At 35.1% G+C, this 15,956-nt stretch overlaps 1 protein-coding gene and 2 long non-coding RNA genes across 3 annotated transcripts in view; 2 read left to right on the forward strand and 1 right to left on the reverse strand.

Moving 5' to 3' along the window:
* cacna1g (calcium channel, voltage-dependent, T type, alpha 1G subunit) overlaps positions 1-15,956 on the forward strand; it is a 403,764-nt gene that overhangs the window by 10,124 nt on the left and 377,684 nt on the right. The gene's annotated exons all lie outside the window — the stretch shown is intronic.
* LOC141376715 (uncharacterized) lies at positions 10,800-12,532 on the forward strand. Its single transcript, XR_012387711.1, has 2 exons — positions 10,800-11,730; positions 12,208-12,532. It is a non-coding gene; the product is annotated as an uncharacterized lncRNA (long non-coding RNA).
* LOC141376716 (uncharacterized) lies at positions 11,555-13,051 on the reverse strand. The gene is made up of 3 exons (XR_012387712.1): positions 13,017-13,051; positions 12,781-12,885; positions 11,555-12,434 (listed from the first exon to the last, which is right to left on the reverse strand). It is a non-coding gene; the product is annotated as an uncharacterized lncRNA (long non-coding RNA).

A 15,956-nucleotide genomic window follows, 5' to 3' on the forward strand; every position in this document is an offset into this window, starting at 1 on the left:
ATTTTGTTGATCTTGAAAATAAATGATGTCATCAGCGCTATGGTAATATTGCTCTCCACGGCACACACACGCGACTTTTCTCCACCGCTGAGCACAGCCAGAACTCCCAGACCTGGAAACAAAGGGTGAAAAACATGCCGTGTGTATCCTTTTCACCTGCTGGAGCAAATAACAGACTGCTCATTAGCTACCAAAAGAACTGTATATTGTCACAAATTCATAACAAATTCATATGACTTGCTGTGCCAAGTATGAGATTTACTCTCTCTCTCTCTCTCTCTCTCTCTCTCTCTCTCTCTCTCTCTCTTTCTATATATATATATATATATATATATATATATATATATATATATATATATATATATATATATATATATATGGAAAGCAATATGTAAAATTGCAGTTCATTAGAAAATGATCCCATCTTAAGTTTTTTTTTTTTTTATTCTCCTAAAACTGTTTGTGTTACTGGCACGTCTTGCTACTGTCTGTTATGTACTTTTATAATATTGCCAATGTGCTTGGCTTGGCAGCTTTCTGTTTCTTATGCATTGTTACTCCTTCTATAATTGGTGGTTTTGTTGCCAAATGCGCATACTGTTGATTTATGAAGACAGATTTTGACTCTGGATGCAATCATTGCACTAACTATTGTCAATTAATCACAATTTAGCCCCTGATTCCTTCATTTGACAACCATAAATTGAGCATAAACATAAAGAGCCGGAGGAATGAAGCCATTTTTTTGCCATGCAGAAAATGGTCATTACTTTTGTGTTCAATATTTCATAATTCCATCTTTTTTTAAGGCCCCCCCATAATATATTTCAGACTGAATGCCTTATATGCCAAGTCTGTGAATTAATGTACAGTGGCTCATTACAGGGCCCTGTCAAATCCAGACATCTTTAAGCCTTCTATTTGAACAAGAAGGGAAGTTATAATTACAGCCAGACTAGTCTGTCCTTTAAATTAGTCGTCTGTTACGTCTTACTATCACAGCCACTGCTGCTGTACGCTGTGCTTTATCTAATGGCCTCGATACTTTTGTTTGCACATTAAGGGTGGTGTTTGTTGTCTGGAGAATGTTTGAACATTTGCATTTATTGCCACGGCTTTCCACTTGATAATGACTTTTAATATTTCACCTCTTAAATTATGAAAAGTTAAGACCTTTATAAAAAATAAAAACATTATTGTTCTCCTTTGCTGTATAGAAATATAATATTACACAGCCTAGACTGATAGATTGCGTAGTTTTGTTAATAAGCAGTCAGTCCATGTGGATTTGTTTGCATTTGAATGCAAAATAAGGTATTTATAAGGGCTGTTTGATACATATTGAGAAACTGTGATATAAAGATGTAAACAATATGATTGACTATTATTAGCTTGTTTTTTTTCTCAGAGTCAGCGTATTGTATTGTGTAATTGACCCAATTTGACATTATTGCATAATGATGTATCTGTTCAAAATCACATGCGAGTTGACACTTGGGTCTGTATACCAAACAAAGAGAAGATGCATCAGTGAATATGCCACTATGCCATTAATCCTTGAGTATATATTCTCAGAACCATTTGCCTACATGTGGAAATGTTGTAAATAATGTCCAGTGTGTTGCACAGATTGATTGTTTGCTTCATAATACCTAAGTGTATTGTCAGGGGCCATGCATGTAGTAGTTATGATTTGCATGCATACGTTTTGAAAATCTCAAAGTGATGACATCCAGTGACTTGAGTGGCACTGGTTGGAGATTGTAGTATGTAGTCAATGACAGAGTACAAGCATGTGAGTCTAACATAATAGTTCATCTTCAGAATTAGGTATAGTTCTGATGTCATCACTGTCTTGTACCTTGAGGATCCAGACAAATTCTTTGTGTCGAAGTCTATTTAAGTATACCGCCACAAGTCTATACACAATTTAACAATTTAACCAGCAGTATAAGTCTATACAGTATGTGAAAAAATATAAAGTCATAAAAAGTCATTTTAATTATTTTGGTTCTTTATCTAATTTCTATTAGTTATTCAGGTTTTAATCAGGTATTCATCTTTTTTTCATATTAAGTTTAACTTATTATTTTTAGTTTGCCTAGGTTGTGAAAAACGTAAAAGTGGTAAAAAGTTGCAAATAATGTCCAGTGTGTTGCATAGATTAATTGTTTGCTTCATAAGACATTAGTGTATTGTCAGGAGCCATGCAGGTAGTAATTATAAATGGCATGCATATGTTGTTTTGAATCTCAAAATGATGACACCCAGTGACTTGAGTGGCACTGGCTGAAGCAACACTCCACAAAGTGAAAATGAGCATATTTTAAATCACCATACATCACATTTTAGAGATATGCTTGCTATGAGTGTTTTATATGGTTTTTAAGAGTTGTATGTGCTGCTTTTGTTTGGATCCAACGAATGCCTATATTCACAGTGTGAGTTTTCTGCGCGAGAATAACCACATACAGTGTAGCTACACCATAGCCCTTGTAAAGTTGAATGTGATAATGACAAATGTCTGATTTTACCAGTGAAAAGGTTCTATTTATACTGCATGTAGTCAATGACAGAGTGCAAGCATGTGAGTCTAACATAATTAATAATTCAAGTTCAGAATTAGGGATAGTTCTGATGTCATCACTAGCTATATTTCCATACACCTATTTTTATGCGCATTTTGGATATGTGCACAAAAAACGGTTGATGGAAACGCCAAGATGCGCATACATTTTGAAAATGCGCATAAAAAACATATGCACATAACTGAGTAGGATAAACTTTTTATTTGATAAGAAAAGATAAGAAAGTCATGTGATTCTGTTACAAGAGATCATGTGATGATGAAATAGTGTGTGAATGGATAAAACAGCAGGCTAAACACATTATAAAACATCTGAAATGTTGTTTTAGTCATTCTACAACGCCTTACCGTTTCTGTATTAGTGTTATAATATTATTAATGACCTCCAGAATCAAGAGTGTCTGTGCTACGCGTCTGACACCTTCAAACGCCACCACGCGTTCACTGCGTGTCTGGATTGCCTTCTGAGGTGCAAGTCATTTATTAGATGTAGAAAAGATTGATGCAGCTTCTCCTACTGTAGCAAAATCTGTTTTTACTGTTGATATTTGACACCAGTTAATTAGGAAGTGACGATTTTGTTCGCTTTGACTCGTTGGATGGAAACGCAGGTTTTTTCGCACGTCTTTTATGCGACAATCCAGTTTTGCAGTAAAGTTCATTCGCATTTTTGGATGGAAACATAGCTACTGTCTGATCAGGATAGATCAGGTCAAATTCTTTGTGTCAAAGTCATTCAAGTCCACCACCCCAAGTCTATACAAAATTTAGCAATTTAATCAGTGTGTTTATGTGAAAAAATATTACAGTCATTTTAATTATTTTTGTTACTTTATCTTATTTTCTATTTTCTTTGTTTCTGTCACTTTGATTGGTTTTGGTATCTTGTAACGTTAAGATGCTTCAGTGTTTAAAATGAAATCAGTCTGTCAACGGTTGTTGAGTTAAAGCAGTAGATTTAAATCAGTATTTGCGTCCACTCAACACTGCGCCATAACCAGAAGTCATTGCTTTATCTATTTTCAGTTAATCAGGTTTTAATTGGGTATTTTTCATATTAACTTCAACTTTATATTTTAGTCAGTATGACTGATGAAAGTTAACACTAGAAAAAGTTGGTTTAAATACAAAAAAACATTTTATGCCGTAAGTTTTATTATTTTTGAAGTGTAATATTATTATTTAAAATCTTGATTATATTGAATATTTAAGTATACTGTATCAGGATAATATATTGTGAGTTTAGTATCGAGTTGCATATTGATTCAGGACATAAGTGTACCGTTACACCAATAGTAATTATGCAAATTTAAATGTATTTAGTTTTATTCACTAAATGAAAGTGATAGTGCTGTGACAATTCACTGCATTGTGAATTAATAAATAATTTTGCATACATTCTGAATCCGTTGAATTGATTTTGCTTAGTTTTTACTCTGCTTGTCTCCAAATCCTTACACTTGTTTTTTTTTTTACAAGCAAGTTCATAGTTAAGTCCAAACACATTTTACCATGCCAATGCCAAATACACAATAATTGATTCTTGAAAAACATCTATTTATCGTAAAATCATAGGTTAGGCAAGTTCTGTATCTACTTTGGTGGCTTTAATAAATCGGTCAAAATGAAAAAAAAAATGTTGCTAAAATATTTGTTTTCAAATTATAATGTTATGAAATTATTAAGTGAATTAATAATTATTTTTGTACATCTTTAAAAGGAATATGCATGTTTGGTGGCTTTCTTTAGATGATTATTTTATTTGCAGTTAATATATATCAACTTCATTTGGAATATTTAATAATCATAATTGTCTGTATGTTTGACCTAAGTTTACACTGGCGAAAAAAGAAAGAAGGAATGAATCAAGCTGAATTGGTTGTTTGACAAACACCCATTATTATCGAAATGTCAGACTCAGTCTTGGAAAGCACTTGGTCTATTATGTTCTCCTTTTTGCGAGTTTGTGTATATATTTTTCTTCTGTATTACCTTTTGTCACTGTTCTTGCTTGGCCGCTCCCCTGCCAATCTTCAACTTCTCAACACTCTCTACCTCTCTCTTTCTCCCTGGGCTGTTCCGTGAGATGTCTGTAAGTTTATATAGGAATCAGTCCAGGATTTTCCTACCAGCTTTTTCTCATTAGAGAATTGGAGGAGACTGGAGAAGTTGAGGGGAATGGCATGAGGCAGGAGAAGTGGGGGAGGGAGAAAGAGAGAGAGAGAGAGAGAGGCAAACTGGGGAAAGTAGGGGTGAGATGCATGTTGGCCCACCTAACCGAATTCCCATGCGGCCTCTGAAGCTCATTACCTCCACCACTTGTGTTTACTTTCTTTTAGCCTTATTACCAGTACAATCTAGCCTTTCCTTTCCCTCTCACACATCCCCCTTTCTCTGCATGCTAAAAACCTAGCACATATTTCTGTCGCTTCATTTCTCATTAGAAAGCACACAAATCGTTTTTGCTTTGATGTACCTTATTGATTTGGTTGGACAGATCTTACACTGATGGTATCAGCCGACTTGAGCTAAATTACTATTGGTCCAGAGGGCAGACTTTTTTCTTTGGCTTCATGTTTGTTCACTAGAGGCACATTTGATGCTGTGACTTAATCTTATTTTGTATGTTTGTAAGAGTGTGTTGTGTGTGTCAAATATCATATTATAAGCAAAATTATTATAGATTTCATGTGTAATGCCTATATTTGTTTTTGGAGCAGCAGTAAATTGTAAGCTACTGTATATCAATGTTGAATTTTTCGTATGCTTATTTCCTGTATGCTTATTCTCTGAATTTTTTATTTTATTTTTACATTTACAGAATAAACCAAAAAAAAAAAATGCCAAAAATAAACTAATTGAAAAATACAGCTATATATAAAGGCTCAAATAAATTCTCACAGCAAAGATTGTTGCTTAGCGCTTAAGTGTTATTAGTCACAATACAATGTTGATAGATGGATGGATGGACGGACGAACAGATAGACTGATGGAAAGAAAGACAGACAGACAGACAGACAGACAGACAGACAGATAGACAGATAGATAGATAGATAGATAGATAGATAGATAGATAGATAGATAGATAGATAGATAGATAGATAGATAGATAGATAGATAGATAGATAGATAGATAGACGGATAAACAGATGGATGGATGGATGGATGGATGAACAGATGGACGGATGGACAGAAAGATAGATGGATAGACAGACAGACAGGCAGGCAGGCAGGCAGACAGACAGACAGACTGACAGACAGACAGATCGATAGATAGATAGATAGATAGATAGATAGATAGATAGATAGATAGATAGATAGATAGATAGATAGATAGATAGATAGATAGATAGATAGATAGATAGATAGATAGATAGATGGACGGATAAACAGATGGATGGATGGATGAACAGATGGACGGATGGACAGAAATATAGATGGACAGACAGAAAGATAGATAGATAGATAGATAGATAGATAGATAGATAGATAGATAGATAGATAGATAGATAGATAGATAGATAGATAGATAGATAGATAGATAGATAGATAGATAGATAGATAGATAGATAGAAGTAATGCTACTGTAGTTAACATTCTGAAAATTGTTTTTATAGCTGTTACACTATAAAGGTATTCTGAATAATTATATATATATATATATATATATATATATATATATATAATAACATTTTTTTGTTTATTCTGTAAACATAATAGTTTTAAACATTATTTATATTATAATATTTTATTGTTTATTCAAGAGCCTGTAGATGCTCAAAATATCTGTATCTGAGGTATGCTTATTTTACTGTTACCTTCATCAGCTTAATGTATTAAAGCCAGTAAATTAAACAATATTTATTCCACTTAATTCACAGAAGGGTTTTAAATTTTGGCTAAATTATGACTTTGGATTCAGGTTAACATACTGTATCAACTAACTGCCATTAGAATCTTTAGCAAATCTGAAAATGATTACACATTTTATATACATGTGTGTATATATACAATTTTGGCCTAAACACGCTATTGATTAGTGATTAAAAACATTTTATGCATGTATTTAATAATTTATTGAGTATTGGCCTTAAAGTTGAAAATAAACATTAGCTGAAAATGATGCACCTTTATATTTATTATTTCTTAATGACAAATTCTGTTCATGTAGAAGTCAGTGAAAATAATATGGTAAAGTAAACAATTCGGACTCATGTTTTGATGAATATTTTTAATAAAATTGGCACAAATACCTCCACACACCTAAACACTAGACTGGGTGCTATCTGCTGTGTGACTTGTCAGGAGGTGAGGCATGCCTGATTGCTTTTGTTGTCCTGTCTGGGTTGTCTGACTGACCGTGCAAATCCCCTTTTTTGGACATGCTTGGCTGGAGGGGTGTGCCGTGGGTGGCATTGATAGACCCCAGGACTGACCCGCATGCTTATCAGCAACAGTCCTCTCCTCATCGGCACACTTAGAGGCCTGGTGTCATCACAGTCCCAGTCAGTGTCTGGGCAAAGAAAAAAGACATTTCTTACTGAAGATAAAACCTCTTAGGTTATAAATAGCTCTTTAAAGCAAGACACAAACAAAAAAAAAAAAAGTTATCAACATACATCTTCAGTTGATTGAATAAGAATTGCAAACTTTTTTTTTATAATTAAACGTTTTGTAAAATGTTTTTTAAAAATGCACGAGGAATTCTTAATTAACTATGCACCAATTTGCATACACTTTCTAACAAAAAGGTCTAAACATTGAAGTCAAGTAAAAAATTCTCTATATATTTATTGTAAAAAAAAAGTTTTACATAAATTATGAAGTCTTTCTAAACTGAAGAGGCTAAAAACGGGAAGAAAAAAAGGACAATTAAATAAAAAGTCAAACTATATTAGCAAATAGATATGTAAAGTCATAATGGATATGAATTAAATCTAAAGTTTGGTCTTCACAGTTTGGTAACACTTTAGAATAATTCAATTCAATTCAATTTAGCTTTATTTGTATAGCGCTTTACAATGTAGATTGTGTCAAAGCAGCTTCACATAAATGATCATAGTAACTGGAACAGTGTGGTTCAGGTTTTAGTGTTTAAGTTCAGTTCAGTTCAGTTTAGCTCAGTTCAGTGTGATTTAATCATTACTGAGAGTTCAAACACTGAAGAGCAAATTCATCGATGCGTAGCTCTACCAATCCTGAACCATGCGAGGCAGTGGCGACAGCGGAGAGGGAAAAAAAACTTCACCTGATGGGAGTGAAGAAAAAAAACCTTGAGAGAACCAGACTCAGTTGGGCGCGACCATTTGAATTTTTCCGCTGGCCAAAAGTCTTGTGCAGAGCTTCAATCGCCGTGGTTGAGGCTGGAAGAGGCTGGAATAATGGTCTATAATGTTGTATTTACTAACATTTAACTAAATCTAAATAATCTTTTTAATGCATTTATTAATCATATTCAGGATTAATTAATGTAATATTAAAGTTCATAATTGTGGTTGTTGGTACTAGTTAATGCACTGTTGAGTTAACATCAACTAACGTTATTTAACTTAAATTGCATTAACATTAACAACGATGAATGAATAATAAATGTATTACTAAGGACGACGTGGTGGCGTAGTGGGTAGCACTCACAGCAAGAAGGTTGCTGGTTCAAGCCTCAGCTGGTTCAGTTGGTATTTCTGTGTGGAGTTTGCATGTTATCCCCATGTTCGCCTTGGTTTCCTCTGGGTGCTAGGGTTGAATTTGGTGGTACAGGTGAACTGGGTGCTAAAATTGACCGTAGTGAGTGTGTGTGTGTGAATGTGTATGAATGTTTCCCAGTGCATGGGTTTTGGCTGGAATGGCATCCGCTGCGTAAAACATGTGGTGGATAAGTTGGCGGTACATTCTGCTGTGGCAACCCCAGATTAATAAAGGGACTAAGCCGAAAATAAAATGAATGAATGAATGATTACTAATTGTTTTACTGTATTACTAATTGTTTGTTGATGTTAGTACACTGTAAATCCTAATAATATGAGTCTACTCAAATGATTTGAGGAAAGTGATTCCCTCAGTTATTTTGAGTAACCAAATGTGGTCTCTTCATTGAATGTTTAATTACTGATAACTTAAATGTTTAAGTACAGATGACTTAAAATGGCTAATAGACTAAACCTCCAAAAATGTCAGCTTTTATATTCTTTACTTAATTACTTACTCCAAGAGCCGTTTATATCAAAGTTGATATTTAGCCACACTATGTTGGTGTTTCATAACCTCAAATTTTTATGAGGTGGGTCGTTAGCCCAATGCTTATTCCTTAACCTGGAGGACCAGGACATACACACATACATTACAGACAATTTAGATTACCCAATTCACCTATAGCGCATGTCTTTGGACTTGTGGGGGAAACCAGAGAACCCGGAGGAAACCAACGCGAACACGGTGAGAACATGCAAACTCCTCACAGAAATGCCAACTGACCCAGCCGGGACTCGAACCAGCAACTTTCTGGCTGTGAGGTGACAGCACTACCCACTGTGCCACCATGTTACCCCTGCATGTTTATCAATTTAGTCTGATGGGATTAGGTAGTGCCGCTGTCCTACTGCACTTAAGCAAAATTCAGCATCACAAGCAAAATGACCACCTTTTGTCATATATATTGACCAATCAGCATGGTTGTCAAGGCAGTATTTCAAGAGCAACCAATCATTTTAAACAGAGACATGCAGGTGAATCATTTAGAATCATTTTAAGAATTAAAAATGTTAAGTTTAGAGAACTTAACATTTTAGTTAAAAGGTTCTTTTTCTGCCTAATGAGTTAGTTAAACTCACCTGTTTAGGTTTTGGTGCCAAAATTTGGTATTTTAAATAATATGAAGCTATATTAACTTAATATCTGTAGATTAGAAAACATCAGGTTTTACAGAGTAAATACATTAACGGTAACACTTTAAAATAAGGTTCATTAGTTAATGTTAAATAATGCATTTACTAACATGAACAAACAATGAACAATACATCTACTACTGTATTTATTCATGTTAATAAACGTTAGTTAATGAAAGTACAGTTGTTCATTGTTAGTTCATGTTATCTCATGGTGCATTAATAATGTTAACTAGCATGGACTTGGATGTTAATAATGCATTAGTAAATGTTCAATTATGATTAATAAATGCTGTACATGTGCTGTTCATGATTAGTTCATGTTAGTAAATGTATTAACTAATGAACCTTGTTGTAAATTGTTACCACAATAACTAACATCAACTAATGGACCGTTATTTTTAAGAGGGTTCCCTGGGGAAACCCTGGAAAAGTCATGGAATTTTAACATGGTATTTTCCAGGCCTGGAAAAGTTTTGGAAAAACAGAAAAACCCACAAAGTTTTGGAAAAGTCATGGAAATTACATTTACATTTAGTCATTTAAGAGATGTTTTTGTGACTTAAGCTGCGGTCACACTAGAGCTTGTACTTGCGAAATTCTGTGGTATGACACTGTGAAAAGGGGTGGTATTAAACAACATGATTAGATGTTAATAAAAGTAAGCGATTGCTCCATATTTAAAATTTCTTATTTTAAATAATCTTCTCTTGGTCTAACGCAATCACATGATGCAATTTCGCAGGCAAGAATTCACCAAGCTTGAACTTTCAAATGCAGTGAAATGGGAAAATTGTTGCACATGCTTGCGTTTCTGGTCTGCCGCATTCGCATGCCTGCACTTGGAGCGAAAAGTGCAGTGTGATCACAGCTTTATAATAGAAGTAGATTCACCTATTATTACTAACAATTTTTAACAAACTATTAGCATTATCTAAAGTTAGTTTGACAGACATCTGTACTGGAATGGAGGTTAGATGTTTTTACATCTCTTTCTGGCCAAAAACATTGTCTTAAATCATTCGTGCTGTGTAAGCATCATCTATTTTACACAACATAAAAATAAATAAGAACTAAAGAGATTGTTGTGTGTTTTATCATATGCTATAATAAATTTAAATTTCATTGTTTTTCTTATGATTTACAATGTATACATTGACATAAAATGAAACATAGGTCATGAAATTTGACTTGAAAGTCCAGTAAAAGTCATGGAATTTTTGTAGTAAAAATGTGTATGAACCCTGTTTAAAGTGTTACCTAAATTGTACTAAAGTGGCTCACTGCAAGAAAAAATATTGTTAGAAAACAGCCCTTTGTAATATGCATTTTAGCATATTTTGGGTTTACTATCCATTATAATAATGCCTCACAAAAAGTAAAAATCAGTGTAAAAATGCCATAAATCAGAGATATGGCCACATTTTGAATGTCTTCCCTGTGAAAAAGTTAAAAACATCTGCTTATGTTTAATGCACACGTGACCCTAAAGAAAAGAAGCAAAGAAACATGAAATAGCACTTTCTGACACAATGCAATCCAGCGAAACCGATGTGACTTGGTTAAAAGGTATCCCGTTGTGCTCTAATAATTATTGTCCTGAACTTGTCCAAGCAATCCCCTGCAGCACATGTAATTAAAAATGGCTTCCAGGAGGCACACCTCAATATTCTCTCACCTTATTGCTGCCAACACTTGAAAAGTGAGTGAGGGGGGTGGAAGCCTAGGGAAAACCTTCCCAGAATTCCAGTGCTGTACAGTAATTACAGCGTGAAGCTTCATTGGCTTTTATTGGGATCCATCTTGCCCTCGCCGTCGCTAACAATAAGACAACTTATCAGAGGGAAGTCTCGGTGTCTTGCAGTCCCGCTGTTGCTGCTTCCTGTACTTGATGAAAAGCCACAGTGACATTTACAGCTTCCAAACCATTATAGCTTAATAGCCATGGGTGATGCCGTCATTGCGGGTGTAACCCTCGGTAGACAAATGTATTATAAGATTTAATCAATGGACCAGATGCTCAGAAGTCTAAATTCCTCCTAAGAGAGAGAAGATACAACAACAGTGAAGGACTCGGACACAGAGGTAAGAATATTAAAAGATTGTATTGTAAAATGTTCACAGAAATATAAAATAAATAAATAAATAAAAATAAATAAATAAAACAAATTCTAGGTTTTTTCACACTTATCTAATGACCTCAATCTTATTTACACTCTCTAATAACACTTCTCTTTCTTCACAGGCTATATCACTAATAAGGTAAGTTAATATTGTTGTTTTTCTGTTTTTCTATTGTTAAGGCTAATATTATATTTTGGTTACTATTATAACAATAATATAATATTAATATGCTAATAACAGTACTATATTAAAGGTTTGCAAGTGTAAGTTAATAATACAATATTAAAATTGTATTATTATTTAACATATAATCAAGATTTCCCTTCTTAAATCAGTTAACCTCTCTCTATAAAGATTCAAAAATTTCAACGAATAAACACTCTAAAGGAACAATGTACAAATAAAATAAAAATGAAAATAAAACATTCAGTTAAAACATTTCAAAATGTTCCAAAAGTCCAGTAAAGGTGATAAACTTTCAAAAAGATTCTTTTGCAAAACAACTAGGTTGCAAATTCAGTTCCAGAGATCCAGGATGTTGCACTTGTGAGTGTGTTGTAAATTTACACTCCTACCATGACGCTGAATAGGTTTTACTTTGTATCTTTTCAACAGGTGTATCCAAAGAATCCACTCAATGGGAGGCTCGCCAGTCCAACTCCACAATTAGACACGCCGATGGAAGTTGAGACAATCCAAATCCAGAAAAGAGTTCAAACTTCAATTAATTCGAATCCAGAGCAGATCACATCCAGCAACTGACGTCAATAGAACATCTCACCGATGAAAAACCAGAAGAAGATGCACAAACGAACAAAACCAAACAAAAAAAAAAACCTGGCCTTGAAAACACAAGGCCAAAGAAACCATTAGCATTTTACAGTGTATGCATTATCTTAGTTTAACATTTCTAAATAAACAGCAACAGTAAATAACCATGTATATGCTTCTCTATGCTGAATTTCTGTGTTTTTCCTATTTCTCTCTCCTATTTGGCATTTTCTTTTTACAAATGACAACATTTTACTTTCTCACTTAAACTTTACACAATCACTTGTATAATACTCTGTATAATACTTTGTTTTTACTAGACCAAACAAATGGTTAATTAATAAAACACATTTTTCGACACTAGTTTAAATCATGTTATAATGAAAACAATAATAATTAATAAAAACATGAACTCACCAAGGAAATCATTCAAAATCAAAGCGAAAAAAATAGGAAAACTCCAGGTGGCACTCGTGTGCAGATTTCACTCTCAGAGACAAATCTTGTTTTTTTCTCTCAATCCTTCATTAAAAATATATGATTGAAATCATGTCAGCATCTTATTAATGGTCAATTTTCACAGTTAATACGCATTAAAACATTAAAAGATGTAAATCTAATAGTTTTCTGCTGTTATTAATATAACAACTTACATCTCTGCTTTCCCTTGCGAACACTGAATCACCATAGCAACGGTAAACACAAGCTAACAGACAAGCGAGATTTGTTATTGTTTGGAAAGCTGATCTGCTGCTGTAGTGTAAGGCACGATGATGTCATTCTAAAGCACTATTCCCTTGAATGCGGTATAATACTCTATTATAAATTATTTATATAAGTAAATAATTTTAATGTATATTATTTAATCGAGTATTCTGCCAATGTTTTTTTCCTCATTTTTCTATTTGCTCTATTGCTGTATACTACCCACTAGTAACCTGGGTTACACATTCCCCCCCTGAATTCAGGCACGTCCTCGGGCATGTACGGGGTTGGGTTGTCACTGCAATTGGAAAAGGGTCTGGCACAACAAAGGGCTGATCTCTAGTGAGTATAGGTTCTTCTAATGATGTGGTAAAGGCAGAACTCAGACCTTGTAGTAAGGACTGAATGACTAGTGTCAAGGGATTTCCTAGTTTATGATATTCAAGCTTATTAGGAGGTCTACATTGCCTTTTTGAGCGTCTAGGGCCACTTGTATCTAGGTCTTCATCCACTATTGGCTGGTTACTTGAAACATTTTTGACATGTGGATTTTGATCATTAGAATGGGATACGTCAACAGGATCTAATTCAAGGGCCCTTCTATGGATCTGTCCTTCAACACTATTTCCACTTCTTTCAGGTTCAATTTCTTTGGGGTCAATATCAGCAGGGTTCAGCACAGGTAAGAAATTCTCATTGACATCATCTCTTTGATTTTCTGTTAAGTCTTCTTCTAGTCTGGAATCAGGTAAGGTTTCTTTTTCAGGGTTCACCACGACAGGGAGTGGTTCAATGGGCTCTATGCCAGGTAAGTTCCTTACAAGCACTGGACTTTGTGATGAAGGTAAAACAGTCGTTGTAATGGATTCCAACTGGCGTCCTGCATTTCTAATATATAGAGAGTCATCCTCAGATTCTGACTGATCACTCATTTGATGTTCTTTGGGAGCATATTCTAGAGCAGAGCTAGACCTAGTTCTGGGCTTACGTTGAACATTTGGAGGACTCATTTCTTCAATTTCATTTTCAGACAAATATCCACAAGGTCGAAGTAAGTCTCTGTGTAAAGTTCGAACTGGACCGGTCTTTCCGTCAGGCTGGACTACATACACTGGGAGATCTCCAGCTTTACGGATAACTACATAGACATCTGGTTCCCATTTGTCTGCCAGTTTGTTCTTGCCTCTTAGCCTCAAATTTCGCACAAGGACTTTATCTCCCACGTCAAGAGTAGAAACAACCACATGTTTGTCAAATCTGCGCTTATTACGTTGGGCTACTTTTGCAGAGTTTTTGATGGCAATTTCATAGCTCTCTCTTAAACCTTCTTTCAGATCTTTTACATACTGAGAGTGGGATTTGGTAGAACGATCCACAGGTAACCCAAAGGCTAAGTCGACTGGCAGCCTGGGCTGTCTACCAAACATAAGTTCATAGGGAGTGTATCCTGTTACATCATTTCGAGTGCAATTGTAGGCATGCACCAAAGGCTTGACAAACTCCTTCCAGCACGACTTCTTTTTGTTTTCAAGAGTACCCAACATTTGGAGAAGGGTCCTATTGAATCTCTCCACTGGATTTCCTCTTGGGTGGTAAGGAGTAGTTCTCACTTTGTGTATACCTGCGACGAGACATAGCTCTTTGATGAGGCTTGACTCAAAATCTCGTCCTTGATCACTGTGCAGTCTTTCCGGAAATCCATAATGTACTAGAAAGTTTTCCCATAAACATCTAGCCACAGTCTGTGCCTTCTGGTTTCTGGTAGGCACTGCCACTGCATATTTGGTGAAGTGATCTGTAATAACTAATATATCTTTGGTGTTACTCTGATCTGGCTCTAAAGACAAGAAGTCCATACAGACCAACTCCAATGGTCTGGTAGTCTTGATGTTCATCATTTCAGCTGCTTTTTCAGGAAACGCTTTTCTACGTACACATCTCTCACATGTCTTAATTTTCTCTTCCACAGATGATGACATTTTTGGCCAAAAGAATCTGGTTCTGACAAGGTCAAGTGTCCTCTCCATGCCCATGTGTCCCATATCATTATGGAGACTCTTCAACACTGTTCCACGTAAAGCTACAGGTAAGGCTAATTGATAGTGAGTGCTTTCCTGATCTTGCTTCTTCCTATAAAGCAATCCATCCCTTAATTCTAATCTGCTCCATTCCCTTATCCACAGAGTAACAGCAAGCGACTGGTCTTTTGAACTAGAAGGTTTTTCATTCCGCTGTAAACAATCAATAATGAATTTGAGATCAGGATCCATTCTCTGCTGTCTCTTTAACTCTTCGTTGGACAGGTAAGGAATGACTGGAAGACCATGCTCATTTTCTTGTTCAAACTCATTTGGTAATACATCTGCATGCAGGGCTAAGGACTCAACAAGGGCAATGGAAGGGTTGGAAAATTTGCATTTATGTGAGGAATTTCCAATCTGATGTCGATCACAGATGGCTTTTATGGCCTCTGGGAGGATAAGAGAATCTTCAACTCCAAATTCATCCAAATGATGAAGGGTAAACTGTTTAATTCTCTCTCTCTCTTTCTGAGATGCAGGGTCATCTAAAAGCTCACCATGTGGTCGTCTTGAAAGGCCATCTGCATCACAGTTTTGACTTCCAGCCCTATACTGGAGCTTGAAATTGTAAGTGGACAGACTTGACAACCAGCGATAACTGGTAGCATCAAGCTTTGCAGATGTCAGAATGTAAGTTAAAGGGTTGCTATCAGTTACGACCACAAATTCTGTTCCATACAAATAGTCACTGAATTTAGATGTGACTGCCCATTTAAGAGCTAGAAATTCTAGCTTGTGAGCTGGATACCGGCTTTCACTTCTTGTCAACCCTCTGCTTGCAAAAGCAATGACTCGCATTTGTCCCTC

This window comes from Danio rerio, chromosome 12 (genome assembly GCF_049306965.1).
Source record: "Danio rerio strain Tuebingen ecotype United States chromosome 12, GRCz12tu, whole genome shotgun sequence".
NCBI classification, from domain to species: domain Eukaryota; kingdom Metazoa; phylum Chordata; class Actinopteri; order Cypriniformes; family Danionidae; genus Danio; species Danio rerio.